Genomic DNA, 25,329 nt, shown 5'->3' on the forward strand with positions numbered 1-25,329 from the left:
TTATCACCAGTGACCTCACTAGGAATCTCAAGGTAACTTTCCCTAAAGTTCTTCCCACCAGGAGCATCCTAGATGTCAAATTAGACACTTGAGGGCCAGACATAAGCCTTGCTGGCCTCGATAATGCTTTGTTTGAACAACTATTGCCTAACATGTATACTGAAGTGTCCTGTATACATTTCAAACATTGTTCTCCTTAAGTAAATTTTTAATTTTTCAATAGCCCATGAACAAGCAAGAGCCTCTCTTTCCATGGCGATGTAATTGCATTCAGCAGACTTTAACGTTCTTGAAGAAAAAGCAACAATTCTTTTCTATCTGACCACGTACTCTGCACAACTCCCAGTCCAAATGCACCTGCGTCCACTGTGAAAGCACATCTGCATAATATACAAAACTTTTGTATGCAGGTGCTTCAATTCTTAAGTTCTTAACTCTGCAAAATGCTTCAATCACTTCATCTGTCCAAACATATTAGAAACCCTTTTTTAATGAATTCATAAGAGGTTGAACCACTAGTGCATACCCTTGCACGAACTGGGCGTAATATTCACTTAAGGCCAAAAATGAATGTAATACTTCTTTATACTGTGGTTTAGATGCATTCTTAATAGCCTGAACTAAACTAAACTTAGGTGTAATGCCTTCAGCTGTTATCATCTGTACCAGGCCTTTTGTTAACCGTCATGCTACACTCCATATGTATAACACAGTTCTAATCTCTCATTGTGCTGTTTGAAATTTTCTGCATAAACCAGAATACCATCCTGGAATGCCTGAATGCCACACTAACCCTCGAACAACGAATCCATCATTCTTTGAAGACCAGTCACTAGGGATGCCGGGCCAAGTACCATATAAGCTCCATAATGAGTCACAAAAGTGGTGAGATATTTGATCCTCTAGCTAGAGGTAGTTGATGAGATGCAGAGCTTATGTCAATGGTAGAAGAGAATTTGGCGCTACCTAAATTTGCAAACATACCTTGTATGGAAGGCAAAGGATGGCAGTCCACTACAACTGTTCTATTTAGCGCATGCAAGTCAACATACAAAGAGATGTCCACAGATTTGTTGCACGCAATAATGGCAGCCAAAACCCACTCTGAGGACTCAACAGGGTGTATTTTTGTTAGTTCGACAAATTATCCAAAAGTGTTTTCAATTCCGCCCTAACACCAAGTGGTACAGGCCTCTGCACTACAGGTATGGTGCCTACCTTGAGTTTAATTTGGTGCTCAAACCCCTTCATAGTCCCAAACTTATCTTCAAATATCTTTGTGTATTTACACAACAGTGTCTCCTTGTTTCCACACACAGCACATGCATTTCCTCTAAAATGTCAGGATTTGGCCCCCGTCAATCATATATAAGTGTTTAAGTGCCTTCGCTTTGCGTTGTGCACTGGTGGAATGACACTGAAGCCTGAAGTATTATCCAGGTGAGGTGTCATCAGCACGGTGAATTGCATGCCTGTCACCCACATGCACCAAAGATGAAATTCAATTTTGTTGAGTCAGCTGTTGGCGAACCGTGCTCACTGAATTGTTTCCCTGATCTCAAGTTGAGTAATTCTGAGAAAGTGGTAAACACAATTACCAGTTATTTTCTCTCGATCTCCTCGTCCGATTCAAGTAGTTATTCACAGCATATCTGCACAGTCTTTAAGCCCTTGATTATACATATCCCGTACTGTCACCAAAATATGTAGTGTCGTACTCCAGTGAGCATCACAGGAAATTTCCACTAGAAAGAGGTTCTTTAAAAGTATTAAGATTTATTCAGGTGAACGGGCCATGACTTAATTCCTCAGTTGACGATTGACAATGAGGTAGAAGATGCAAGTTCAATGTCACATTCTTGAGCACCATCAGAAATGATAAATGTAAAGTGGAAATTGTGCGTACTGCAGAAATTAACTTACAACATTCATCTTAAAATTCATGAAGGGACTAAAGCCTTATCCCTTCAAAAACTTTCTCGTTGAGCATTTGAATCATTCCCCATTCTAAGATTCCATATAAGTCCTGCGTTGCTTTTCAGCTTCGTGATATCAAGCAGGACGTCATGGGAATGCAGGACCTCACACACCAGTTGAACATCCTGGCCACCCTGGAAAAATAAGGATAAACTAACCAATCGCCAAGGTAGAAAAATACCAGGATTCCCCAGAAATGTAGCATATCCACCAGAGGAGCTAGCACCTTCATGAAACCCTTGGAGCTCAGGACAGTCCACAACCACAACTGGTAAAGCATAGAATCCTAAAAACTTCAGAGACCCTTTCATGCACTTGGATATGAAGGTCTTCATCCAACAAAATCCAAGGGGACCAAAAAAACCTAATGGAGCCAGTAGAATTGCCTGCAGTGTTGGCATCTTGAATGTTGTGTCAAAGAAACTGATTCACTTCCTTTAAGTCTAAAATAGTCCAGAAGCTTCCAGGAGACTTTTTTAACACCAAGAGGATTCACAAGTACCCCACACCCTTTTCCCTGCTGGAAATTGGAACTTGGCCTTGCCCAGTAAATCCCTGTGCCCTGAAGAGGAGATCAGAGAAGAAGATGACAGCCTGGGGCTGAAGGGGAGTAGAAGAATGTTCCTGAATGTTCTGAAAACAGGATCTGAAAGCCAGACACCACAAACACCCTTGCATGGGAAATGGGACTGCCATTCCATGCCTGATTTAAATTTCGGCAGACGGGTTACCCTGTCACAAAGGTGATGGATAGCCTGTCCGCTGAAATCTAAATCCCATAGGATGTAATGGGATTTGTATTTCGGTGGTTGGGCTATCCATAACCGTTGTAAAAGAGTAACCCATCCGCCAAAATCTAAATCATGCCTCTTGACTGCAGATTGTTCACACAGATGCTAAGATGACAGAAGATCTATTTGAGTGACCTGAATTGTAGTGGGAAATTCATCTGTAAAGTTATTGGTGGGATAATGTCCTGCCAAGAACTCAACTTCCTTCTACTTCCTGGATAAGACTCTTGGAACTGCCTAAAGCAAAGGAAGACTTTCAGGCTCCTTTTTAGGTTGCGCACACAATCGCTCTGGCCTGTTGTAATCTATCTGTGGGGTTTTAACCACACCCATGCCTGTCACTCATTCATGGGCTTGCCTTTCAAAATCTTTTGTTATCATTGGTAAATGCTGTACGTTTGTCCCTCCTTGGGGTGGTTTTGTTATCGTCTTGGACACCGACCCTGTTACATGGATAATTGCCCATTTGCCCATACGTCTGACTGTAGACGAACTTCTTTTTCCTTTTGTGTCTCTCTTCCGCGCTCATGCTCATGGCGGCCATGGCACTTTCAATCAGCTCGCTTATGTCAAGTGTTTTACTTTTCATTTTCAACTTATGTGGCAAGAAAAGTCCTGTTAGGAATTTACAGCGCTAATAGCTCTAACTCGAGCAAATGCAAGACCCATGCATCGCAAATGCTTGAGTATAATATTGTTGGGGAAAATAACATATTGTTCTGACTTAGATCCTGTATCTGGGAAGATAAAGTTTGTTCCAATATGATTTAAGTCGTCAGTCAAACTTGTACTGAGTACCTATCAACACCTCTGGACTCTACCTTCTTCAGAATCATTGTCTACACGAGAATTTTGAAACTACCTAAGTTTCATTAGGAGAGTGTAACCCCTGTGTACCTAAAGCAGCAGTGACAGATTGACCTGTGAGCTGCTGCAACACAGTACTGAAAGGAAGGTCTGTGGCCGAGCACTGCTGTATCTTGCTTTGAGGCAGAGTATTCTGAGTTCATGCTTCCTTTTTCTTAAATTCTTTTTTCCCCTCCGTTTAGCTGCAGCCAAAAGCATGTATCATCCACTGCTGCAAGTTGACAAAAATGCTTCCTGCATCTGTCATGGTATCTGTATTGACAAACTATTGCAGCTCCCCCAGGTCTTGCGGGAGTTCTGCCATCTTTAGGGCACGCACCAGGACAGTCACACCTGTTATGTTAATTATATTTTTCTAGTGGGGGCGTGGCCAAGATGGTGACCAGAGTGGACGGCTAAATCAGACTCCGCTCCAGGCCCTGCTGAGATCCTGAACCAACCACCCCCACCCGGTCAAATAACCGGGCGATGAGAGGGTCCAGACACCAGCTATTACCCGCATAGCAAGCTGGCAAGAGAGGAGACGGCGAGGCAGACGGTGCGGCCGTGTCGGCGGAATCGGGCCTGCCTGTGTGGAACTGCGTCGGGGAGCGGATCCTCGCCTGCGGAGGGTGAAAACAAGCTCCCTCGGCTCCCAGGAGTGCATTTATGGAGAGCAGAGGCGGCAAAGAGACAGTGAATGCCCCAGTGAGTGTGCAGAGCGTAGTGGAGCCGCACCTGGGGTGTGGCTAGCCGCATGTAGGCAAGGACCGCACAGGGCATGACCCGAGCGGTGAGAGGGGGCCGCAGCCCGAGGATTGCCGGCCAAAGACTGCATCAGCACCCGCATGGGAGGGGAAGGCCCTCCCCAGGCTGACACCGCTGGTGCCAAAAACGACCCTTCAGAATGGGCCCGGGCAGGGGTGAGTGGCCAGAGGAGCCTGCGGTTCACTGCTCTCCCTGCTCCTAGCGCCCTAGGCCTCAGGACTGAATCTGAGAGACATCTACATCAGATCTCTGAAAGAAAGAACGAAGACGAGCGGAAGGAGGGGCCGGGCTGCTGTCGCCCGTGCACATGCCATGTTGAATTCCCATGCGCCATAACACAGAGAGAGACACTGGGGGGCAATTTAGAGCATGGAAGCCCCATGGTGTGGGCTTGCAAGGTTGCACTAATACCTGGAAGTCTCTAGGCAAGCCTGCCGCGCTGGATGACCACTGACTCACTCTGCCGGCAGAGGTGACATCAGAACATTACATAAGGGCAGACTTGCGGAACCAGACATGGGTCGCACAAAAACAAATAAACCCGGGGAAGCCAGCTCAGGAGCACAGGATAAAGTGGCTCTAGGAGAGCGCAGAAACTTCCTGGAAGCCTCGCTGGCGGCGACACTGACGGAGTACACTCAGCGATTTAATGACATACTGAATGCAGTACTTGACATCAAGACCACATTGGAACACAAGATTGATGCATTGCGCATAAACATGGGCCACCTGCGCGAAGATCATAAGAAGCTGAAGGAACGCATAGAAGCTGCAGAAACCACAGTATCTAATATGCGACTGTTGGTGGCAGATGCTACCTCACACATTAAGGCTTTACAGAAGGAGGTGATACAACTGCGGCAACATGTAGATCAGGAAGGACGGTCCTGAAGCAACAATATATGCGTGGTGGGGCTCCCGGAGCACGAGGAGGGCCCCAGCAAGGACCCATACATGGAAGACTGGCTATCACAAACAGTCCTCCAGGGCAAACACTCGTCCTTCTTCTCAGTTGAAAGAGCCCACAAGACATCGGACAGACCTCCTCTGCTGGGGGCTCCCTCACACCCTGTGGTGTTTCGCCTCTTTAATTACCGAGATAGAGACCACTTCCTACAGGTGGCCTGTGCCAGTGGACCCTGGAGAATAACAGATGCGCAGGTGCACATTTATCCCGACTACACCCTGGAAGTGCGGCGTAAACAAGCATCTTTCCTACGGGTCAAACGCATACTCAGGGAGCACAATATTAAATATGCGCTGCAATTCCGGGCAACGCTCTGGATCACGCTGGACAATAACACCTCCTTTTCTACCACACCAAACAAAGCCTGGACATAGTGGGAAGGCAGAGGCGTAACCCATGCAGTGCACACACCGCCTTCACGACCAACAAGGAATACTAGACGGGAGAACCAGGGCACAAGTAAACGGCAACCACGAACTGGCCCATTGAGAGAACAAGCGACCAAAGAGAGAGCACAGGTGGTGGCCGAGGTGGAACTCTGCGCTGGGACCCTGCCTCTGCCCGGGGTGAACAGGGAGCAGCTGGATGCAGATGTCCTCGAACTGGACGGCAAGCAGATACATCCATTATTCGGCGGCCCACCTGTAACACCGCAAACTGCCGAAGACTTACTATAAGATACGCTGTTGTACTGGTAATAATGTGGGAGCTGAAATGAGCCCAGCATACATACGATCCACTCTATACATAGAGAGGCAGCGTTGATATATTCATACTAAGGGCTGAGCACTATTAACTTATGTGACGTTACGACAAATGCCTCTGATTAGCCAACCACTTATCCCCCACATACACCACAGTGTATTCACAGTTGAATAATAGATAGTTTAGTTCCGTACACGCATTGCAGTGCTATTGTCGTAGTTTGGACTCTTGCTCTGAGCAAGACTGCTGGTCTCAGGATAACAGTACTTTCGTTTGTAGGTGACCAAGGCGGTCATTCCAACCATGTGGCCAAAAGACCGCTGCCGGCATTCCAACATTCCCGCTGGGCCGGCGGGCGCTAACCAAGTTAGCGCCCGCCGGCCCAGCGGGAATGAGGCCGCAACACAGAAGCCGGCTCCGAATGGAGCCGGCGGTGTTGCGGCCGTGCGACGGGTGCAGTTGCACCCGTTGCGCTTTTCACTGTCTGCTAGGCAGACAGTGAAAAGCTGGCCGGGGCCCTGTTAGGGGACCCCTGCACTGCCCATGCCAGCGGCATGGGCAGTGCAGGGGCCCCCAGTGGCCCCAGGACACCCCTTACCGCCAGCCTCTTCCTGGCGGTGAAAACCGCCAGAAACAGGCTGGCGGTAAGGGGGTCAGAATCCCCAGGGCAGCGCTGCTTGCAGCGCTGCCCTGGCGGATTCGCCCAGCTGGGGCAAAAACGGCGGGAAACCGCCGGCCCCGGTTTTCCGACCGCGGTCAGAATGGGCTTTGAAGCACCGCCAGCCTGTTGGCTGTGCTTCCGTCATTCTGCGCCCTGGCGGTCCAAGACCGCCAGGGTCAGAATGACCCCCTGAGTCTCTTCCTACAACTAGTTGTAACTGTTTTCCAAACCTTACCGGCTCACTAGCAGTACCTCACCAGAAACACAATAGTAAAAGGTGATTTGTAGCAGTCGCTTACGCATGGACTCAAAGTAAGATATCTCAGGGTTGTCGTGGTTAAACGGAAATTACCCTTTTCTCACAGATTTATTATGTCTCATACAAACAAAGGCAATAACACAGATGCAGTGAAATTATAATAGTTTTTATTCAACATAACTGCAATTTGTGATAAGTTGCATGAACTGCAATGATTAGGATAATGAATATATACCAAGCAACAGTAGTGTGAAGAAGAGAGTCATTGTTATAAAGACCCCCACCATTGTGCAATATATAAAAGAAATATATGTATATGTATAAGATGGAATATGCCCTAATACCCTAAGGAGAATAGGTCTAACCTCCTACCTAAAAGGAGAGCTGGGTTTGTTAAACCTAATCTGCCAAAGCTGTGTCCATGAGAGGAGCCCCCAACCCTCATTACCTTGGAATGAGGTCTCTATCTCAGACTCCGTAGGGACACGAAGACTGGGTCAGCGTCTTGACGACTGCAACATCGGTATCAGCGATGGTGGCGATGCCCTCTGGTCGGAATCCCTCTGATTATCTGTCTAAAGTGTGTTGTATTTATACAGATCTACAAGGTCCCCTGACATAAGTGTTATTCATAACAATAGATAACAGGCATGCTTGGGACGGCAATTAATATCAACAGTCCCTCGAAAGTATAGAGAGGGAAAATCCCTAAGTGTGAATACCTACTGTATGTTTGTCTTTCGTGCTTGATCTTGACGCCTTGGCGCAGTGACACTGATAATAGAACCCATAACAAGTGGCCTAACTATAAACAAGGCAGCCATCTTAAAGGAAATAAATAATTAAATGGACTAAGACAGAGCAAGCTAAGTAGGTTAAAAGTCACTGGGTGACGGGGGCACGAGTTTACAAGCCTACGGCTAAGCTAACTCTTGTTATCCCGTTAAAACAAACTAGGATTCACTACACCCTCCCCATTGCCGTAACAGGTATGATGAAGGTAAAGCAATCCAAATGCTAAAAAAGCTGCTACTGAACAAAAAGCCAAAAAAACGAAAACTCAAGCTAAAACATGTACTAAATGACAAAATAATTGCAGTGTGTTAAAATTCGTTTAAAAAACATACAGAGATGTTAATATCAACCATGACAAGTATAGCAAACTTTTAGTATAATCGCTTATTTTAGAACCGGGAACTGGTAAGCAAATTCATCAAATCATGTGCTATATGCAGGATCTTGAAGAATGTCATCGAAGTCACCATTTAAGGATTTTAAAAATGAGTCAACATCGTCTGAAGTGAAATCGAGAGCTGGACGGACAAACGGATCCACAGAGCAGAAGTGAGCCACATTCATCGGTGTATCGACATTCGCTGCAGCGTCCTCATCCATGTCAGATCTCATAACAGAAAGGTCATAGGTGGCCTCGCGGAGCAACCTCAGTCTCAAGGGGCATGACTGTGAATGAACCCTCATCGGGGACATCAGCAGATCGTGGTCCACAGGAGATGTCGGAGCAACAGCAAGACAGACCATAGGCAGATGTTCAAAGAGGCACCATATGCAGCGGAAGACCGGCTGTACACACCAGAGTAGCGGCCGGAATGACAACGACCAGTCAAATTCCAGTTCCACCAGCAAAGGTGTACCGAAGATCCGAACCATGCGTTCACGGCACAGTGGGGTTGACGGGAGCGGCTCCATTGCTCTGTGTTGCTGGAAAGAAACAACCACCGCGAATCAGAAGAAATAGCAGTAGTAGTCCGCCAATTAAAGCCAAAACAATCGGAAAGCCACCAAACACACTAGAAAAGAGAGAATGGAGGGCTGATGGGATGACTCCGAAGACAGTCTGGAAGATGGACACGAAACCAGACCCGACAGCCTTAAAGAAATGCACAATCCCAGTGGTGCTTGAAGCATTGAATATTCTCGATACCAGCTCTCCAAAGTGTTTGGGGAAATCGGTATTTAAAAGGGATTGTATCTCGGCTGATGATCTCGCAATCTGGAGAGCATACGTCTCTTTTGCGGATGTCAAGGCGACCTGTTTCTGAAACAATAGCGCCTTTAGTCTACTCAACTTGTCATAGTTCATATTAATAGTAACTATGTGGGGCCACATTTCAGATAGTTGTATCTCTTGTGTGGGGGGAAACAAAACATGTCCACAACATGTAACGACCTTCGTGACTGAAATTGCATAGGCAATTCCAGGTCGCAAGCCGCAACAGCTTTGATCATTCAGTAGAACATAACTTCCATTGGAAAGTACATGAAATACTGGACGAATCAAGAGGACGGGAGTACCCTTCAGAAAACAGGCCAAATTCGCGACCCCCCGCATTGCAAAGACCATGAAGGGACACCTGTTTGCATATCATAGAATGACAAACAGCAGTCTCACATTCACTTCCGGTAAGATAGACCTCCTGTTCACCGTTCACACATCTGTAGTCAAAGGGCAACTCCCACTCTTCCTTAATAAAGCTATCTCCTAGCTGCTCATATCGTCCCACCGCAAGATGTTTCAGGCAGCTCGAGAAACGAAAGGTTGAAATTGGTAAATTAATAATGCCGTGCAAGAGCCAGATAGTTGAAGGACTCTCTGCTACCGTGAATGGCAACTTATCTAATTTCTCTACTTGAAGCAGGGTGAAACGAGCCTCCCTTTTAGCCATTGTCTCTTGTTCCCTGGAAAAATTAAAAGCAGCGAATAGTTCACTCCCATTAATGTACTTCCATGGAATGTGGCCACTTTTCAGTGTCTGTAATGTCCAACCCAGCTACATGATGGAACATAGCTGCGTTTGCCCATGATATAACCGGGACAAGTCAGTCTGAGTGATATCAATAGCAGACAACACTATATTTGATAGTGAATAAATCCTGTTGGACAGCGTGTTCATGCCATTATCGACAACAGCTAATGTTTTTTCCAAATTCTCCTTATCTAGTTGCCTTAAATGTGCAGCAGCCTCAATCTGGGAAAGTTTCCAAATTTCATTATACCTAGCAAATAAAAACCGTTTCAAGCGATGTTTCCTAGGACCTAACAGAAAATCCTGTAAGTCTATACTGTCAGAAAGAGTGTTGCTTAACCGCTGTTAGCGTGTTTGTCTGCACCCATTGCTGGCACAGCTTACCCACACTGTATGTTGTAATTATACCTGTATGTTGACCTGATATAAAGCGAGGGTCAGGCCTGTGAATGGAAAAACCCCCTGAAGAGTTCAAAAAACGCTTACTACACTTATCAGTGTCGGTGGGCCAAACCAACCACCCGCCGGGACGGGAAAGTGAAGAATTATAGGTACCAGCCTTAACCATTGCATCTAGCCTGTCTTCTGAGACATTGAGAAATTGTTGCCAATCTTTAAACTTTGTCGGAGTAGGGATACTGGGCGTGTTCAGGTCTTTGATTTTCGCTAGCCCCAGACATGACGTCTGCTCAATAGTGTCATTTAAGAAAATCATTTGCACAGGAATCAGGCAAGCTCGAAACAAAGCCTCCCTACCCTGTATCTGCCAATCTTGTGTCCCCCATACACTTTTCAAATCAACAGTATCTTTCCAATATTCGTAACCCTCAATCGAGAGCCGGGAAACAAAGGGATCTGAATAAATCAGTTTCGTATCTGTTAGCAGCAGTTTTCTAATTTGTGCCGGAGGTAATTTAAAATAATACGACTCTGCTTTTCTTATATCATGCCCAGAAAAGTATGTAAATTTTTCGCTGTAATACTTCGGACTCCCCACCTGTGGTGTCACACAATGTTCCCATTGTGTATAATTCAAGAGAGGCCTATATCTAGTTGCACGGTGTAGGTAGTGATGTCCCCAATTGTTATAGCAGAACATTTCCCCATAATTCATTGTATAATCATATACATCATCACTTCCAAAAGCGGAATAGTCCTTCATTTCAGTTAGCATTGAATCAACTGTTTGGACATTCCAATCATCAGAGACAACATTAGGTGTAATAACATCAGACATTGAAATTTTGAACACTTATGGTATTTGAATTATCTCTGTAGGCCCATATATATCGAACTGAACTTTGTCCCACACAATCCCATCAGTAATTGGTATAGCTGTAATATTGACAGGGGACAAATCACGTCGGACCTTATGTGAAGAATGATGTGGTGTTAAAATTTCATCAACAGGCTCTACAGAGGAGCGATCAGCGATATAGTGACCATTAATTAGTAAAAAGAAAGCAGTCACAAAACCAATCCATAAAAATAATGCAATAAATGTCAAACAGAACCAGAGATAGTTCCATGGATATATCAAATAGTTCTCCTTAAGCCATTGATAGAATTTGCTACATCTCGAAAGTTTGTCAGACTCAGTTGAGGATGAATCCGAAGAAAAATCATCAATGTCTACAAAATAGCCAGAGGAAGTCTCTGCAAACACAGGACCCGTCGAATTCTCATCCATTGCTCGTGGAAGTTCTTGATAGACAACGTCATTCGCCGTGGAAGTGTTCGTGTAAAACACAGCCAAATCCTGAAGCGGGGTGGTCTCCGAAGTTGTTACTGGAACCAACAAAAGTTCATCTTCCGCCCTCCCCATGGTCGAGGAAGTGCTCGGAACAGCAGGTGACATAGTTGCATAGTCAGTAGTAGTGATATTCATCCTACTATGTAGATGGACGTCCTGTTGGGTAGTGAGAGGGGATCGGGAACTACCCAAGGGACCTCCTGGTCTACTGTGAAGAATTGGCCACATGATGTAATTTGATGTCATCAATGGAGATGAATCTGTTTGATTTGGAACCAGACAATGGTGGAAGGATGACAGTCCTTGTGCCTTTTATCCCCAAGACCGGTACAGGTGCTCTGTATGATGGACCAAATTCTTTTTTCACAGCGATCTTCTCATGAACCAGATCCCCAACGTTAGGAATCCAGCCAGTCGAAGTTTTCGCCAATTCCCTTATTCCCAAGGTGGCAGCACTTGTAGATGATTTATCATCACGGAATTGTTGAAGCTCCTGTAAAACAGCAAGACGTTCTTTTATGTCAAATGGTGTTTCTGCTGCCACCATACCAGGGGCATCAAGATCGGGGACATACATAGGTGTCCCAAAGAGTACCTCATATGGAGACCTTCCCCCCAAGGACCGTCTTGGCAGATTATTCAGTGCTCTCTGGACCCCATATAGGTGATGTAACCAACTGCGGCCTGAACCTAACACTCGAGCTGTTTAAGGACTGCTTTAGATCACGATTCCGCCTCTCCACGACCGAATTTCCCTCGGGATGGTATGGTGAGGAGTAATGGAGTTCAACACCCATCGTTCTCATGGTGTCCCTGAAAGCTTTAGAGGCAAATGCAGGGCCCTGGTCCGAATGGAATGCTGCAACCGCATATGTACCGATAAAGATCAGCAAATCTTTTATAACAGTCCGGGCGTCAGCCGACCGCTGTGGCCATACCCACAGGAATCTAGAACAGGAATCTACAGCCACTAAAATGTATTTATATGCACCATCAGGCTTCAAGGGACCACAATGGTCCAGGTACACACAATGGAGTGGCTTGTCTGACACTAAGAGAGATGTCTGCTGAGGGCGTTTGATATTCGAGCCCTTAATCTGCTGACAAATGTCACAGCAAAGGACATACTGTTTAGTCCGTCTGCATAGACCAGGCCACCAGTACCGTTGTTGTAGAATGGTGATAGTGGCCTGTATACCAGCATGTGCAGAAGCGACACCCTCATGTGCAGCTGTTATCAGCTCTAATCTTTGGTCTTCATTGGGGATCACTCGATCACCTACCTCAGGAATTGTTGCAAAAGCAACATTCTGTGCACTGATATGATAAGTATAGTTCGCAGGGTATCCTTTCGGAAGGGTCTTGCCTGCAGCTGAAGCTTTAACGGCAATCAGTATTTCACTATCCAACCTCGTCCGAGAACGAGTCACTGCAGCCACAGAAGCCGTAGCTACTGATGCTTTGGCCGCTTCATCAGCCAATGTATTACCGGCAACGTGTATTCCTACACGTTGGTGTCCTAATGTATGAACTACATGGACACATGGTAGCTTCTCCTTAAGATCAGCCACCCTTCCCCACAACATTTTGTGTTTAATGGTGTTCCCTTTAGAATCTCTAAACCCGTTCAGTTTCCAATGATTGAGATAATCATTGTATGACTGGACGCAGTAATATGAATCACAGACTATCAAAGTCTGGGTTCCTGGCTCAGTATGTTCGAGGGCTAGAAGAAGAGCCTTAAGTTCGGCCAACTGGGCTGTGCAGTCCCCTAAGGTCTGCGTGTAGGTATTGTGAGGATGGAAAACTCCGCCTTCCATCGTCCCGCACACGGCTGCGCAAGCCGCCGAGTATTGATGTTTAGTACCTACAGCCGGTTGTGCCGACCCGTCAGTATAAATGATGGTATTATAACTGTCTATTGGCAAGATATGTAGAGGAGCGGGGTACTCCTGTTCATACTGGAGAAATTCTTGTGTCTGAAGTCTTGGGTCAAACACATAATCAACATCAGTGGCGGTCAGAGACGTTGCCCATTGAATCCAACGTGGATGTAATGCCTTAGCGTTTGGAACGCTCGCTTTAGTGACAGCCTGTAGGGCCGGCACCGGGGAGACAACAATAATTTGTTTCCCCTGGGCAAGTGGCCTCTCCTTTATGATGGCCATCTGAACTGCTGTCAGAATCTTTTCTGTAGGTGCTAAACGTTTCTCAGCATTGGAGTATAAGTGTGATTTGTATGCTATCGGCACCGTGTCACCCTCATTAAAGGTGACATAGGTAGACCCAAGGGCTCCAGCAATTATTCTGATGACCAAATTTGTTTTATTGTCCCGTGTGTATAAGTGTCTAGCTTCTAGCATGTCCCGTTGTATGTCCCTAATGATGTGTGTGTGTTCAATCGTCCATCTTCTGCTGGAAAAGTTGGGCTGAATTAAGTCATAAAGTGGTTTAATGCGTTCCGCATAATCTGGAATGTATGTTCTGCCAAAATTAAAGAAACCCAGTAATGACTGTAATTTCTTAAGTGTGTTCGGAGGCTGTAACTGAGCACATTTTTCTAGGAAGTGCGGGCCAGGCTCTTCCCCTCATTCGATAGCTCATATCCCAGGGACAATACACTAAGAAAGGCTATCTTGCTTTTCTTAAAATTAAATTTATAACCGAATTCTGCAAATCCCAAAATGACCCGATCGACCCTCGCAAGATGAATGTCGAGGGCGTCGTCAGTGAGATAGATATCATCCACATAGGACAATGCATCGGAATCAAGCTCGTGCAAAATCGATGTCACACAGGCTGAAAACAGTCCTGGGCTATTTTTATAGCCTTGGGGTAAACGACAAAAGCGTTTCTGAGAGCCAAATGAAAATGCACTTAGGTCCCGACTTTCATGTGCTAAATTCTGGCAGAAAAAACCATTAGATATATCCAATGTAGTTTTATATTTTTTAAGCACTATATTATTTATCAGTGCTGTGCTGTGTGAATTTTGTATAGCATATGTGCAAGTATGACTATTTAAATGTCTGTAATCAACCACTATTCTATATGAATGATCTGGTTTCGCAACGGGAAATAATGGATTATTCATGGCCGATGTACAAGGCTCAATCACTCCCTGATATTCAAGTTGTGACAGGATCTCCGTCACCGGAGCTTTTGCTTCATGCTTAACAGGGTATTGTGGCTGCGGATGGGGAGTAGACCTAACGGGAATAACATGACAAGGAGAGTCCTTGTCCCAATCTACATGATTACGGTAGAGTGCAGGTGCCTGCGCTAAAGCCCATCCAGCAGCATAGGCTCTTTTGTCTGCCTCCGGAACAAGATCGGAGAAAGAAGGCAAAATTACATCTTCCCCATGTGGGAGCTTGCGGACATGTTCAGGTGGCCAGTCTCTCTCGGCCAACAGGATATCACTAGTAAGTTCATCCCAAAATATTACACTAATAATGCGTTCCACGTCTCCCTCTATCTGAATTGTTAAATCATAAACCCGATCGGGTGGGAGAACGCGGTCATCCGCCGTCTCAACCGCGATGTAATCGCTAGTTGCTGTCGCATCCAGATGATCTTTCAGACTCTGGCGACATATCGTGACCTCTGCCGCGCTGTCCAACAGAGTCACTGCCCACCTCTTGTTCCTCAACAGTGTTCTCAATACTACTGGCATTTTTAACGGTCAGTGCTGCCACTTTCTTCTTTTTAAATTGTGGCTTTTGCTGAGTAGTCTTTTCTTCTTTTTTAATGGTAGACTGCGGCGAGTCTTTCTTTTCTTTCACGTATTCCGGACGTCGATCTTGACGGCCCCCTCTCTCGCTACGTTTATCCGGTGCGTCCTGAAAGGAACGAGAAGGACGTGAATCAGTATATCTGTCTGGAGTTCTAATGTTATCCCTATTTCTGAGATTATACCTCCTTTCAGAGTACTCCGGATGTGGAGAATCAGCTCTTTTATTTCTCCTGTCTTTGAAATCTTTTTGTTGGTCCCAGCGCTTTTTAGAGCCCTCTTGTGCTTGTTTTGTACCTTCCTTATGGGTGGTACTCGGTATGTCCAATTTTTTAGGTTTGGCTCCCAAACCATCCCGTCCTATACTAGTATAGGTATTGGAGATTATTTTCGGTAGCTGTCGCTCTTGTTCCATATTTGGAGTTTCCCAGAGACGCTGGCGTATTGCCAGTGCCACCGCTTCCCCTTTAATATTACTTAGTATTATCGAGGAGACGGCGTCAAAGTTACGCATCAATTTCATCCCCAGATCCAGGGCCGGTGCAGCCCCATGCTCATTTTGTATTTGTTTTAACACTTCCGGTAAATTGGCAAGTGTAGGGGTACCATGTGTGGTAGTATAAACGGCAGCGAAGACTGTACCCCAAGTGGCACATTCATCCACCGAGGGAACCATCCCGAACGGCAAGCACATAGTGAGCAATCTATGTTTCTCCTGTGGCCCTGTATGGGGGAACACAGCTTCCAGCTGATTTGTTTTCTGAGCAATCCAGAACGGTATTTTTTCCCGTTCCGTGGGCACTTTACCCATAATAGTATGCACTGTTTGTGGATTAATCCCAGTAGCCAATTGATATCCACCAGGTACTGGTGGTGCTGGACGTGCTGGTGTAGTGTTCAATGTTCGCATTACGAACTGAACCAATCGTCTATATAATGCCACTAATTCATTATATAATATTCGTAGATCTACGATCGGCATAGTCTGTATGCCCGGGTGAGGTGTATATGTGGCAACTATGGGCCATGTAGGCCCTTCATTACTTAAAGGACCTAGCCTCACTCGTCATAGTACATGCGGCAGGGCGCCTTCAAACCAGTTCTGATGCTCTTGATATGTGAGCGATATTTCATGATACTGGTATGCTTCGTATCTTACTGGTACGTCGCAATGTCATAAGTGTGAAATGTGTGCGTTCGTTGGTCAGCCTCAGGAAAGGCAACCCAACAGTAAAACGTTTCTGTCTGGTAAGCTTCAGTCGCTTCTATAATCAGAGTAACATCCCCGCCCTCTTCTGTAAGGCCATGCACTAATAAATGTTGTGTAAGTGCATGTCTAGCATTTGCAGGAATGTCAATGGTATTAGCCATAGTTGTTTAGAGAAACGGAACACCAAAATAGGGGAAGTTTTTCCTTTTGTGAGTTCGAGCTCGAACAACCTACAGCCTAATTAGGTGTTACCTGTTCAGCTGAGGAGGAATCTCCCAAAGACCACGGACGTCTCCGTATAATGGTACTTAGGGTACCTGTTGTCTGTGAGACAGTGATAGTTAGGGTATCCGTAAATTAGTGCCTTAACACCATTGTTGGTGGCGCCATGTCGTAGTTTGGACTCTTGCTCTGAGCAAGACTGCTGGTCTCAGGATGACAGTACTTTTGTTTGTAGGTGACTAAGGGGGTCATTCTGACCCTGGCGGTAAAATCCGCCAGGGCCAACGACCGCGGGAGCACCGCCAACAGGCTGGCGGTGCTCCCATGGGCATTCTGACTGCGGCGGTACAGCCGCGGTCAGAAACGGAAAACCGGCGGTGTACCACCGGTTTCCCGCTGCCCTGGGGAATCCTCCATGGCTGCGCAGCTTGCTGCGCCGCCATGGGGATTCCGACCCCCATACCGCCATCCTGTTCCTGGTATGGGGTGTCGTGGGCCCCACAAAGATTTTCAGTGTCTGCCATGCAGACACTGAAAATCGCAACGGGTGCAACTGCACCCGTCGCACCCCTTCCACTCCGCCGGCTCCATTCGGAGCCGGCATCCTCATGGAAGGGTGTTTCCCGCTGGGCTGGCGGGCGGCCTTCTGACGGTCGCCCGCCAGCCCAGCGGGAAACCCAGAATACCCGCAGCGGTCTTTTGACCACGCAGCGGTATTCTGGCGGTTCCAGCCAGGCCGGCGGCTTCTGCCGCCGGCCGGGGTCAGAATGACCCCCTAAGTCTCTTCCTACAACTAGTTGTAACTGTTGTCCAAACCTTACCGGCTCACTAGCAGTACCTCACCAGAAACACAATAGTAAAAGGTGATTTGTAGCAGACGCTTACGCATGGACTCAAAGTAAGATATCTCAGGGTTGTCATGGTTAAACGGAAATTACCCTTTTCTCACAGATTTATTATGTCTCATACAAACAAAGGCAATAACACAGATGCAGTGAAATTATAATAGTTTTTATTCAACATAACTGCAATTTGTGATAAGTTGCATGAACTGCAATGATTAGGATAATGAATATACCAAGCAACAGTATTGTGAAGAAGAGAGTCATTGTTATAAAGACCCCCACCATTGTGCAATATATAAAAGAAATATATGTATATGTATAAGATGGAATATGCCCTAATACCCTAAGGAGAATAGGTCTAACCTCCTACCTAAAAGGAGAGCTGGGTTCATTAAACCTAATCTGCCAAAGCTGTGTCCATGAGAGGAGCCCCCAACCCTCGTTACCTTGGAATGAGGTCTCTATCTCAGACTCCGTAGGGACACGAAGACTGGGTCAGCGTCTTGACGACTGCAACATCGGTATCAGCGATGGTGGCGATGCCCTCTGGTCGGAATCCCTCTGATTATCTCTCTAAAGTGTGTTGTATTTATACAGATCTACAAGGTCCCCTGACATAAGTGTTATTCATAACAATAGATAACAGGCATGCTTGGGACGGCAATGAATATCAACAGTCCCTCGAAAGTATAGAGAGGGAAAATCCCTAAGTGTGAATACCTACTGTATGTTTGTCTTTCGTGCTTGATCTTGACGCCTTGGCGCAGTGACACTGATAATAGAACCCATAACAAGTGGCCTAACTATAAACAAGGCCGCCATCTTAAAGGAAATAAATAATTAAATGGACTAAGACAGAGCAAGCTAAGTAGGTTAAAAGTCACTGGGTGACAGGGGCACGAGTTTACAAGCCTAAGGCTAAGCTAACTCTTGTTATCCCGTTAAAACAAACTAGGATTCACTACACTATTGGCTGATTGCCAGTCGGCGTCACAGCCTGGGATGGGGAGTTTACTGTTATACCTATGTTATGTCAAGGGGCCTGTTCTGTTGGTTTCTAGCAGTTATGAATAGTTGTGCATGCCGGGAGGTGCAACGCAAGGGGAGTGGCGAAGCAGAGGGTGGGAGACGGTCAAAGTAATATCGGAACTTCCAGTCGCTCCCACCCCACGGCACCCAAGTCATGGGTCACATTACATATTACTAAGAAAATGGCACAATTCTCTTTTATGACATGGAATGTAAGAGGGATGGCGGGCTTTAGTAAAAGATATAAAGTATACCAGTTTTTACGGCGATACCAAATACATGTAGCGCCAGAGGAGAGGTATGTAATACTAGAAGGGGAACTGGACAGGGCACCGATCTCTCTAATTTCACTTTATGCCCCTAACGCTAACCAGAGCCCCTTCTTGCAATCACTCACTACGACTCTGCTGCACAACCCGGCAGCGCCATGCTACTGGGGAGGTAACTATAATAGTATCCTGGACATAGAACTGGATCGATCTCGTCCACCGATGCCGGGCGCCCAATCTATATCGATCGCGCAGCATTTACGTCACTAGGCAACGCACAATTAATTACACGACGTATGGCGGGGCTTGCACCCCACCATGCGCGAATACTCATTTTATTCAGGGCTACATGACCTGCACTCTAGGATTTACCTTATTTGCTGTAATCCGGAAACCTTATTAAAAATCACTAACGTCGAGTATATTGGTCATACGCTATCAGACCATTCACCCTTACGGATCTAGTTACGGTGAAACTGCACTCCCCTGAGCATACCCCTACGGAAGATTCCTGTACCAGCTTTGCTGGGTACAGCATATACGGACTCCCTCAGAGGGCATATTAGTACTTATTTTGAGATAAACAAGGGCATGGCAACAGATGTGGGGATTGAATAGGACGCCTTTAAGGTGGTACTCAGGGGCCACGCAAAAAAAAAACTAATTTTGGAATTTGGTTACTAAGGTCGGAGACTGCCCAAACCCCAATTACCGCTCTACAGGGTAGTAATGGCCAGTTGCTGAACACACAGGAGGGTATCAACTCAGCGTTTTACGAGTACTACTCCTCACTATACACTGCCCCAGAGACGGCCATGGAAAGTGTTGAAATCGAAGCGTTTCTGTACTCCCTATGTATGCCATGCGTGGCCCCAGAGGATAGTGATGTGTTAGAGGCTCTGCTACAGATGTCAGAGATAGAAGAAGCAATTAAGCACCCAGCGTGGTGAAAGACTCCGGGTATTGACGGGTGGCCGATTGAATTTTGCGCCACATACCAAACACTATTAGCCCCTAGACTGTTAGCGACGTGTAATGCTGCCTATGCTAAGGGGATCCTACCTATGCGAGAAGCGACGTTGGTGGTATTGCGCAAACAGGCAGAGACCCCTAATGATGGGGTCATATAGACCGCTGTCACTACTTAACTCGATCTACAAGATACTCAGTCATATACTGGCGAACAGGCTCCCGTCCATAACCACGGGGCTGATCCATACTGACCAGAATGGATTCATCCCGGGCTGGAGCACGTTTCTGAACCTCCGGTGTTTGTTTTCAATAATGAGCTGGGCGTGCAAGGGGGGGTGGGAGCATGGGTGGTATCACTCGATATAGAAAAAGCATTTGATGCACTGGGATGGGACTACTTGATGAGGATGTTAAAAAAAATGGGCATTGGACCTAGTTTCTTAAGATGGATAGCCCTACTCCATCAGGCACCGTTAGCACAGGTGAGGACAGGCACACAGATCTTGGCCCCTTTCGCTATTGGGCGGGAGACTCGCCAGTGGTGCCCTGTGTCGCCATTGTTCTTAGTGTTGGCGATGGAGCCTCCGGGCGTGTGCGCCTGATTGAGGATTGAATATGGGCGGTAATTGGCACATGATATCATCGTACGCGGATGACGCTTTGGTATACCTGCGCGGCGACATTATGGTGCTGTCCCAGCTGATGGCACTGCTGCACCAATTTGATAGGGCATCTGGCCTCAGAGTGAACTGGGAGAAATCCTGTCTATTCCCCCTTACACCCGTGTCTGTAACCCAGTGACAACAGTTACCCACCACCACACTGACGTGGTCTTGTAACACTATCAAAAACCCGGGGGTCAGAATATATTTTGAGGAAAAGGACCTTATAGATGCAAACATTGGAAGGGCGCTGACGGATGCAAGATCCTCCCTACAATTCTGGATGTCCCTCCCTCTCTACCCAATGGGCTGACTGCCGTGAGCAAAATGCTGGTGCTCCCAAGACTATTATATCACTTTTCAGCCCTCCCGGTACTCCTCGTGCATAAATGGTTTACAGAAATGCAGTAATTTCCTGTAGCACTGATTTGGGGCAAAGGAAGACGTCAGGTGTCCCTGGATAAATTATATGCACCCATATTGAGAGGCGGCGTAGGTGCGCCAAACTACGCATAATATTACGCAGCGGCCCAGCTCCAATGGCCTACGCGCTGGCTGGCAGCATATAACCTACATGAGTTAACCAACACCTTCTGACACAGTGGCCCGACCAAGCAAATAAGCTGGATCATGAAACCTGGCCCAGACATACCAGAAGACATAAAGCAATATATTAATGTCCATGGCCAAGAAATGCTGGACCAAATACACGCGCACTACACACCAAAAGTGTCCATATGCCCCCCACTTGCCACTCTGGGTCCTGCCGGGATGCATGGATAAATGTTACGAGTCGACGGAGTCCGCCTGGGAGAGAGCAGGCATAGCGGAATGGGGAGACATTTTTGAAGACCACATGTTGGTCCCATTGGACAGACTAGTCACGGATTATGGCATATCACCGGGCACCTTCCTTACTTATGCTTCACTAACTCACTACTCCTCACAATATTGGGACACAATACATGAGGAGCCACAAACATTGGCACTGTTGCAAACACTATTAACCAATGAGGGAGAGAGAAAGGCGATCATGAATATATAAAATGTGTTAAATATAGACAGCAAACAGCTGCTTAGGGCGCTCCGGGCACACTGGGACACAGCACTTCAAATATCGCTCCCAGATAAACAATAGGAGCAAACCCTCCTAGTCCCAAAGATGATCTCCACGAACGTTTGCTACAAACACACACAGTTTAAATACTTACATTACACTTATCTTACCCCCACAAGACTGGCGAAAATGTACCCGGGAGCAGAAGGCATGTGCCCGAGATGCCATGCCCAGGATGCCAACTTTCTGCACATGGTGTCGCCATGCATCCACGTAACCAAGTTCTGGGAAGCTATAACCAAGACACTGAATAGTATCACAGGTTGGGAAACATGCCTGAACGGATCACACTATATACTGGGAGTAACACAAAGATCCTCGAAGCGCAGGGCCACTAACAAGGTCATAGACCTAGCGCTGATCCTAGCAAAACACTGATTAGCAATGTGCTGGAAATCTAGTGTAACACCACCAGTCACGGGATGGCTAACAGACCTACACGAAGGAATACTCGAGGAACAACAAGTAATGCAACCAACACACGCACATGGCAGTCCCCCACTCAGCCCCCAGACTAGGCAACAGTTCTAGAAGGAGTCAAGAGAATCCTAAACATGTAAAGCGATTAGACAGGCACAGGACACAGGAGCCCTCAATAAATAAGAGATGGCCAGCTCTGCCCAACCCACCGAACAGAGTACTGCTGTAGCCGCAGGCTGGAACATACACGCCCTCTCGCACTTACACACCCGGAATGCATCCTTAGTTGTTACTAGTTATATTGTCATTTTTATTCTCTTTTAGCTTTATTAGCTACATAAGTCACTAATGGGTACAACAAAGAAACAATACTTAAGATATGACTACCACAATCAGTTGTAAAGAGGAGTGGGCTAAGCACTGGTACTCATAACCAAATGATATGTACGGACCTAATACTGTAATTGCCAGTTACAAAATGATATGAGATAATGCTTGTATATGACATTGCTATGAAAAGAATGTTTGAACGATTGTATGATAAAGATATGCACCCTGAAACTGTTATAACATTTCTCAAAACTAGTAAAGAGATATAAAATATATATATATATATATATATTTTTTTATAGCATGCTATAACCCATGAGGGTATCATGGCGCTGTTGAACGAGTTTGAGGCTAGTCTTGGATGGGCTTACTAAATAAGCCAGGTCTTCGGCTTCCTTGTACAATTCAAGAAGAGAGGAGGAGGAGGCTCTGATGTGCTGTAGAAGATCCTTCCAGGCTTTAGAAGCAATGTATGAGAAGACACGGCCTCCTGCCCTGCTTATGTTTATGTGTTTGTTTGGGTCTGTGCTAGTGAGAGTCTGGCAGAGCGAAGGTACCTGCTGGGATGGTTGAATTGTACGAAGCTTTTCAAGCAGGCAGAGCCTGTGTTGTGAAGTGTTTGTAAGTGAGGAGGAGGAGCTTGAAGTGTGTGCACTTGTGTATCGGAAGCCAGTGGAGTTCCCTATTAGGTGAAATGTGATGTGGGCCTGGAGTGGGAAACTGAGTATTAGTCTGGCTGCTGGTTCTGTGAAGCCGTGGACTATCGTGGCGTCCCTTTTTCTGACTGCAGTTGGGCAGGCAGTCTGTGTTTCAGGACACAGAAACTGCCTCTGCCTGTTTTTTGGGGCTTGTTTGGCGTTTTGTGCTGCGATGTGTCCCAGGAGGCACATTTCGTGCCCCGGGTCGCACTGCGGCCCCTGACAGCCTCCCTGACTTTCCCTTCCCACTTACCTTACTTGGGTCCTTTCTCTTTATTCTTCTTTTTTCTTCTTTTTCTTCTGTCATCATGTCTTCTTTCTTCTTGGTCTTCCATATCTCTTTTTCAGGAGTTCCTGTGATAGAGGTTTTTTCCCATTCCTTGGGTTTTTCCTCTGGGACTCCTTCTGGAGGGTACGGTCTGTCTTGCCATTTTTCTAGTCAGCAGCACCGTTGCTACTAGAAGGGGTCGCCCTTATCTTGGCCAGTCCAGAACCAGTAAAAAAAACAGCTGTCCCTTCTAGCACTGCAGTCTATGGCGGTAAGAGACATGCAGACCGTGACAGGTTCTGAATAGACTGGAGTCTTCTTGTCCGTTGATTAGTTATTCCTACGTATAGGGTGTTCCCGTTGTCAGTCTGATTGTGACAAGGGCTTGGGTGACCATTTTCTTGGTGGTGTTTGGTAGCCACTTAAAGATCTCCTTCACCATCTACAAGGTGTTAAAAACAGGACAATGCAACTGCATTGACTGGGACGGACATGTACAGGTTGCTGTCTACAATAATTCCAAGGTTTCTTGCTTGTGTACTGGGTGTGGGAGTGGGTCTGAGATTTGTCGGCCATCAGGTGGAGTCTCGCAGCGAAGCGTCCTGCTTGAATATCACCACTTTAGTTTTAGTCTTGTCCGTGTTCTGCTTGAGGCAGTTAGACTTCATCCAGGTGGCCGTTTTGGTCACACATGCAGTGAACTTGTTCCTGGTGCTAGGTGTTTTGTCCGGGAGGGATAGTATCAGCTGCAAGTCCTCTGCGTAGGTGAAGATGTTGATATTGTGAGCCCGGTTGACATCTGCCAGCGTGGTAATTTATATGATGAAAACGGTCGGGCTGAGCAAGAAGCACCTGGGACTCTGCAAACGAGTACCCGTGCTTCTGTGGCGTATGGTGGCATGTTGATGCTTTGGGTTCTTCTGGTGAGAAATGTAAAGATCCAATAGAGGGTGCATCCTTGAATGCCCATTTCATGGAGCTGTCTGATTAGAACAGTGTTACAGGTTGTGGAGTGGTCTAAAACGATGAGGTCTGCAGTTTCCCCTCTGACAAAGATCATCTGGATGTTACCCGTTGCTGCAATGAGGGTGGTCTTATTGCTGTGTTTCAGTCTTAAGGCTGATTGTCTGGCATTGAGAAGCTGGTTGCTGGCAAGATGGTCAGAAAGGCACATGTTAATGGATTACAAAAGACCTTTGCTCAGTATGAAAGGAGGGATAGTGACTGGTAGTTGATGAGTCTTGTTGGGTCGGCTGAGGGTTTCTTCGGGAAGGCATTAACAGCTGTACGCTTCCAGGAATCCAGAAAGGTGCTGTGTTGATGGAGGTGTTGAGGATGAGGGTAAGGTCTTTTCTGATGTGAGCTGATCTTTGTTTAAAGGCATGATGGGGGCAAGGATCCGGCTGGGGCCTGGAGTGCATGGTCCTATTGAATGCTTTGGTTTCCTCCATGCTGATAGTTTCCCATTTGTTTATTGTTGTCTTGCTCATCATTGGGAGTCTTCTGGCAAGGTATGAGGGTTCTCCTTGTGGGGTAAACTTGCTGTATATGCTTGTGATCTTGCTGCATAAAAACTTGGAGAGGTCGTTGCACAGTTCTTTAGTTGAGTGATGATGAGGATAGCAGCTGCCTCAAGTGTTTTGAAATCCCTGACAATGGCAAAAATTTCTTTGATGCTATTGGAGTTGGTATGGATGTGTTTGGCTAGAGGCTTCCTCTTGGTTTCCCAAATTTGCTTGTGGTACAGTTTCATGGTGGATTTGAAGGTGTCTTTTTCCACTTCTCTCTGGCTTGTTCTCCACCTCAGCTCTAGTTATTTGCCGTGCTTTTTGGCCATTCTGAGATTTCCTGTGTACCAGCTGGCCTATATTCTTATTTTTGCCTTGTGACTTTGTTTGCTGGGAGGCCAGGGTGTTGGTGCAGGCAGTGCTCTATTTGTAGAAGTTGTTGATGTCACAGGCTAGGTGGCTGGTGTGCTCCTGTTCGTTCGTGTGGAGGGCAGAAGCCTACACTACCTCTGCTAAATTCCTCCAATATCAGAGTGCTGGGCCTGTTGTGGAGG

The sequence above is a fragment of the Pleurodeles waltl genome, chromosome 11 (genome assembly GCF_031143425.1).
Source record: "Pleurodeles waltl isolate 20211129_DDA chromosome 11, aPleWal1.hap1.20221129, whole genome shotgun sequence".
Classification (NCBI taxonomy): Eukaryota; Metazoa; Chordata; class Amphibia; order Caudata; family Salamandridae; genus Pleurodeles; species Pleurodeles waltl.